We start from the raw sequence: 6,648 nt of genomic DNA on the forward strand, positions 1-6,648 counted from the left end.
TGTATCGGTCCATGATATGTATTACACGGTGTTGGGGGGGGGGGAATTGTGGGGTGAAACACCTAATTTCAGATTTCATTTACAAACTAATCCTGGGTGATGTTTGTAGAGGGACTTTTTCTGGTAGGGTTTCAGCGTGGGTATCACCGGAGCTAAAGGAGAAGTCTACATGGTGCGGTCAAAAAAAAACATCCCAGTTCTTAAAAGAACGGGCAGAACTTCAACTATGTTAGAGTGGATGCCATATTTACGGGTTTTTTATTTTGACCACATGTCGTGGACCTACCAGAGCAAAGACTTCGTTGGGTTTGAGGCATGTTGAACCTTCTGTAGATGTTGCTGTGTGTTGAGGAAACCTCTGGATGGGTCTCTTAACGTCAGGAGCACTACCAGCTGTATCTGTAGGGGGTTTAAGGAAATTTTACCCCGAGACCCTCATCTTCCATCCACAATGGAGGTGACTCCCTTGTATTTCAGCGGAGGGGGTTATAGACACTAGCCCAGATCTTGTTGGGAATTCCTTCTGCTTTGGTTAGGCTTCAGAATTTGCAGTCCGCAACTATAAGACCTTCAACGAAGTCTGTATATTTTGGACGTGCCGAATTCTCTTATCTCACCCCCATCTCTCCCATCTTCTTACTTTATCGTCTTTTAAGACTTAAAATCGGGACGTGGAAGGCCAAATTGGGAGAATTAGAGGAGGGCTGCAGAAGCCACTGAGATGCCTTCTCTTTGGTGGGATTCTCCTATGGAGCAATTCTATGAAGGCCTCACCAGTTCGACCAAGAGCTACTTAGGGAAATAATTTTGAGGATTTTCCCCTTTTGTGAGGTGGTGGCCTGAATTTTGTAGAGCAGAGAAGTCCAAGGTGAACTCAACCACACAGAGGAATCTACATTGCGGCCTCTTTCCAACCGTTGTCTCTCTTTTTAAAAGAAAGATAAGTCAAGTACATCAAACATTAGGCTAGGGTTATAGTGATGCATCTTTAGATAAAATAGTGGGGGAATGGTGGCTGTACTTGGACTAGAAATCATTTTTCTCAACTAGGTGGAAATTCCTTTACTTTTTCTTTTATTTTGGCCAATTACGGAGAAACGTTTACTGTAGGTGTAAAATTGTCTGTTTCGTTGTCTTTCTATTTAATGTCCTGCCACTGATCTACATCTTGAAATACTGTGTCTTGGAACAGTTTTTGCTACCCACATCGATGTTTGAAAAATGTGATGTATTGCAGACTCTATGAAGAAAAGAAATTATTATTATTAATAATAATAATAATAATAAAATTGTCCCGAGTGTCACGTTAAAGGAAAATAATAATAACAATAATAAAATCTACCAGGTTTTCAAGATGTGGCAGTTGATGAACCTGTAAGGTACTTCTTTTCCCCAAAGTCTTTTTGTATGAATTTGGTAAATGGTTATGCCTTAATGTAAATTTTAGATAGTCCAGGGGAAGGGAGGTATTTGTAGAATACAACTCAACATCAGGTACAAAGAGCAACAATGACTGTTATTGCCTCCCCAGACCCCCGATCAACAGCGTAGTCTTCAACAGAAGTCAAGACTTAAGTTCTTGTGCCCTGATTTAGTTCTTTCCCTGAGCAACTATGGCCCGGCTAAAGCCTCCAGGCCAACAAGGCACAGGATGAAGGCTGTCTTGGGAAGACCCTACTGGGTTGACTTTCAGACCTTCAGAAATCCTACTGTGGAGCAGGAGAGATCTACTGACTGGGTCTAGGACAGTGATGGCAAGTATTTTTTTCCTTCGGTGCCGAAAGAGTGTGGGCATGTGCTATTGTGCATGCGGAGCGCCCAAACCCATAATTCAATGCCTGGAGAGTGCAAAAACAGCTTCCCCTGCCCCCTGGAGACCAGAAATGGACTGTTTCCCAACTTCTGGTGGGCCCAGTAGGCTCGTGTTTCGCCCTCCCCAGGCTCCAAAAGCTTCCCTGGAGCTGGAGGGTAAAAATGCTCTCTCCCATCCCCTGGAGGCTCTCTGGAAGCCAAAAACTCCCTCCCAGAGCTTCTGTGCGAGCCAAATATCAGCTGGCCGGCACACACATGCACGTTGGAGCTGAGCTAGGGCAATGGCTCGCATGCCAGCAGATCTGATTCCGCGTGCCACCCACGCCATAGTTTCGCCATCACTGTTCTAGGGAATCAACATCGGAGGATCTTTCGCATGCAAAACATGTGCTCCTTTAAACTAAACTTTGAATCTCTTTCCCAGCTGGGGAAATTCTGTCCGTTGTCTGTATATTCAACCAACAGTATGTTTGGCTTTTTTCCTGGCTAACTTCTCTGGTAGCAATGCCAGCTGTGTCGCACCACAACTCCGTGTGTGTGTGTGTGTTTCCGTTTTTCTACTCTGCTTTTTTTATATTGGTAAATTAAAACGATCCGTGAAAGGCCGCATCATGTCAGCGTAGCCAAATGTTCAGAGCAGGACAAATAACCGGCGTTTGAAGTCTTCCATCAGGCCAAAGATGTATATATAATATATGTTAGAGACCACATATTGTGCCCTAAATTTATATGCAACACGTGTTCTTGGAAGTTAAAAACGAGACATCTAATTAAGAGAAGAAGGAGGAGGAGGAGGAGGAGAAAAGGGTTTCCTGTTAGGAGAAAATTTAAGAGGCCCTCTTAGCCAATTCTACATTTTAGATTTGTACCTTTCTCTCCTTCTCGTTTGCAATTTCTTTTCTTTCTTTTTTTGGGTCAATACGGACCGGTGTGAGTTGTTATTTTCTCGTACAACCGGCCGTGAACGGTTCACTCATTGTCCGAGCCTCTGCTGCGGTAGGAAGTAGCGTCCACCCAAAGGGTAGAACGGAAGAGCAGAAAAAGAGGGAGGAAAAAGGGAAGAGATGATGACCGATAGAAAAGAGGAGGATGGCATAGTCCAAAGAAGCGAAAGCTTTTCGTTTTCAAGCAATACATACATACCGTTGGCTAATAACAGAAAGGATCTTGCCCCAGTTGAAAATTGCGGGTTGCGTCGTCTAAAAAAAAATGTTTTTAAAAAGTTAAGGGAAAAAGAAAAAAAGGCAGACTCATTTTGCTAAAGTGCATATAAGAATTATTACGGGGGATGACTATCCGAACTTGAATGCTGAAGTACAAACTGGAAAAAAAAGAAAAAAAAAACTAAAATAAACGGGAGAAAAAAAATGACTTGTAAACAAAATTGTGTGTCTTTGTGTCGCCTCTGTGGGTGAATTGCCCTGACGTGCAGCCGATTTGTGAAAAGGGGGGGGGGAATTCTTGCACACTTTAATTCTTGCAGGGAGGACACTACTTCAGACAGATGGATATCCAACATCATCTTAAAAACTTCCAGTGTTGAAGCATTCGCAACTTCTGGAGGCAAGCTGTTCCACTGATCAACCGTTCTGTCTGTCGGGAAATTTCTCCTTAGTTCTAAGTTGCTTCTCTCTTTGTTTAGTTTCCACCCATTGCTTCTTGTTCTGCCCTCAGGTGCTTTGGAGAATAGCTTGACTCTTCTTCTTTGTGGCAACCCGAGATATTGGAAGACTGCTATCCTGTCTCCCCTGGTCCTTCTTTTCATCAAACTAGCCATGCCCAGTTCCTGCAACCGTTCTTCATATGTTTTAGCCTCCAGTCCCCTAATCGTCTTTGTCACTCTTCTCTGCACTTTTTCTAGAGTCTCAACATCCTTTTTGCATCGTGGCAACCAAAACTGAATGCCGTATTCCAAGTGTGGCCTTACCAAGGCCTTATAAAGTGGTATTAACATTTCACATGATCTTGATTCTATCCCTCTGTTAATGCAGCCTAGAACTGTGTTGGCTTTTTGGGCAGCTGCTGCACACGGCTGGCTCATGTTTAAATGGTTGTACTGAAAGGACGTATAAGAAATTGGCTACCATCGACCCCCTGCCCTCTCCGCAGACATAAGCCTCACTGCTGGGGAGGGAGGTGGGTCTATTGTCCTCTCCTTCTGCCCCCAAAGACTGGTCTAAAAGGGAGCAGAGAAAGTCAAATCTCCTTTCAGCGCCAAGGATGAGATCTCTGTGCCAGTTTAAATGGAGGTGATTCCATGGTGTCCATTTAGAAAGTCAGTGAAAGTAACTTCCTAGGAATAGAAGCGAAGAGAATATAGACTAGACTAAGAATAAAATGGAGCAGAATAAAAATATAGGTATAGAAATAGAGAAATACAGTGATACCTCGTCTTACAAACGCCCCGTCATACAAACTTATCGAGATACAAACCCGGGGTTTAAGATTTTTTTGCCTCTTCTTACAAACTATTTTCACCTTACAAACCCACTGCCACCGCTGGGATGCCCCGCCTCTGGACTTCCGTTGCTGGCGAAGCACCCGTTTTTGCGCTGCTGGGATTCCCCTGAGGATCCCCTCCATGGGAAACCCCACCTCCGGACTTCCGTTGCCAGCGAAGCGCTCGTTTTTCGGATGCTGGGATTCCCCTGCAGCATTGCAAAAACACAGAAGTCCGGAGGTGGGGTTTCCCATGGAGTGGAGCCTCAGCAGCGCAAAAACGGGCGCTTCGGCTGGCAAAAGGGGTGAATTTTGGGCTTGCACGCATTAATCGCTTTTCCATTGATTCCTATGGGAAACATTGTTTCGTCTTACAAACTTTTCACCTTAAGAACCTCGTCCCGGAACCAATTAAGTTTGTAAGACAAGTTATCACTGTATAGTAATAGAATAAGAATAAAACAAAATACAATAAAAATATAGGAATAGGAAATTGGAATAGAATAGAAACAGAACAAGAACAAAACAGAAAATACAATAAAAATATGGGAATAGAAACAGAATGGAATAAGAATGAAACAGAATAGAATAAAAATATAGGAATAGAAATAGGAATAGAATGAACAGAATATAATAGAGAAAGAATAGAATTGGAATAGAATACAGTAGTACGAAGGGACCTTAGAGGTCTCCTAGTCCAATCCCTTGCTTGGGCAAGAATATATTTTTTTGTAAGTGCACTGCAGAATTTCAGCAGTGAGGTCAAAATTATGTACACTTTTGGGATGTGAGGTGGGCACCCTAAACCATGTTTGACAGCAGTTCCAACTATCTTTCATGGCCACTGATGTCCAGAGAGGGGCAGTACCACTGTCAATGCCTCCCCCGGGTCCCCTTCCCTGTCATGGTTTTGTCCAGGCTGCTTTGAGAGAGAACTGAACAGCTGTGCAACATGTAGGAAGGGGCAGCCTTGGCTAACCAACGCAGTGACTCAACTTGTCTGGCCCAAAGATTGCGACAAGACACCCACTGTCTGTTGCTAAGGGTAGCCAGGCTTTGTGTTTTGTAAAAGAGGGAAATAACTTGAGTTGCTCCAGAGAAAATACAGAAAGACACAGTAGCTTTGAGTGTCACGGAACACCCCAAAAAATGTCAACGTAGGTGAGACCTTTTTTATTATTATTTAGCTCCTTGGTTACAGTTGGCTCTTTTTTCTAAACCACTTGGAAAGATCAGGTTGCGTTCACCTTGAAAGTGGCTTGGCTTTGCAGAAAGAGAAAGAGAGAGAAAGAAAGAAAGAGAAGAGAAAGGAGACAGAGAAATAAAAAGTAAAGGGAGGAGAGAAATAGAGAAGGAAGAGGAGAGAAAAGAGACAGGAGTGAAAAGAGAAAGAAGAGAAAGGAGAGAAAAAAATAGAGAAGAGAAAGAGGAGTGAAAAGAGAAAGAAAAAGGAGAAAAGAAAAAAGAGAGAAGATAAAGAGAAAAGAGATGAGAGTGAAAAGAGAAAGAAGAGAAAAAAGTGAAAAGAAAAAATAGAGAAGAGAAAGAGGAGAGAAAAAAGATAGGAAAGTGAAAAAAGAAAAGAGAAAAAAGAAAAGAAACAAGAGGAGAGAAAGAGGAGAGAAAAGAGATAGGAGAGTGAAAAAAGAAAGAAGAGAAAAAAGAGAAAAGAAAAAATAGAGAAGAGAAAGAGGAGAGAAAAGAGATGAGAGTGAAAAGAGAAAGAAGAGAAAAAAGAAACAATAGAGAAGAGAAAGACGAGAGAAAAGAGGAGAGTGAAAAGAGAAAGAAGAGAAAGGAGACAAATCCCGCTCGTTGCTTTTTAAAACATCTTTATTCAAAATATACAACTGCTATAGGAATAATAATAATAATAATAAAAAAAGTGCATCGAGGTCATCGGAACTGTCCCCCCCAAAATACAGTTGTTGGCTGTGGCTTTCTTTCCCCATCCTCCGAGAAACCCACCCACCCACCGCGAATGAAGTACCAAGGAAAGCAAACTAAGGTTTCCCTTCCCAGACGTGAAGCCAACTGGATATGATTTGTCACTGGGAGGAGGCGACGCTGGAACAACGTCCTCTCCAATCGCTGGACCGAGCAACGGATTCCCTGCTTTTGCTGCAAGTTTGAACAAGAAGTTTAAAAGGAGTTTTGGCTATCGGCTCCCAACGTTTTAAAAAAACAGACAAGAAAGGAATGAGCAACCACCACTCCACGGCGCGGTACTGCAAGGAAACACTTTTGGCTTTACTGTAACAGACACCGAGGAAAGGGGGAGAGCTCCCCCCGCCCATTTGAGCCCTCCCCCCTCAAATAACACCGGAGGGAGGGTGGGTGGGTTTCTGGCAGCAGATAACATGTCTGTAGTAAACCTTGCGGGCCCCGGCTGGTCGG

The 6,648-nt window shown here is 43.2% G+C and overlaps 1 long non-coding RNA gene across 2 annotated transcripts; it reads right to left on the reverse strand.

Moving 5' to 3' along the window:
- Positions 1–1,066: 1,066 nt before the first annotated feature.
- LOC139171588 (uncharacterized) lies at positions 1,067–4,108 on the reverse strand. Of its 2 annotated transcripts, XR_011559770.1 has the most exons (3): positions 2,956–3,150; positions 2,682–2,803; positions 1,067–1,240 (listed from the first exon to the last, which is right to left on the reverse strand). It is a non-coding gene; the product is annotated as an uncharacterized lncRNA (long non-coding RNA). The 2 variants fall into 2 exon arrangements; XR_011559769.1 differs by having other exon boundaries at positions 2,682–4,108.
- Between the last annotated feature and the right edge of the window lie 2,540 nt (positions 4,109–6,648).

This window comes from Erythrolamprus reginae, chromosome 8, assembly GCF_031021105.1.
Source record: "Erythrolamprus reginae isolate rEryReg1 chromosome 8, rEryReg1.hap1, whole genome shotgun sequence".
Taxonomy (NCBI): Eukaryota; Metazoa; Chordata; class Lepidosauria; order Squamata; family Dipsadidae; genus Erythrolamprus; species Erythrolamprus reginae.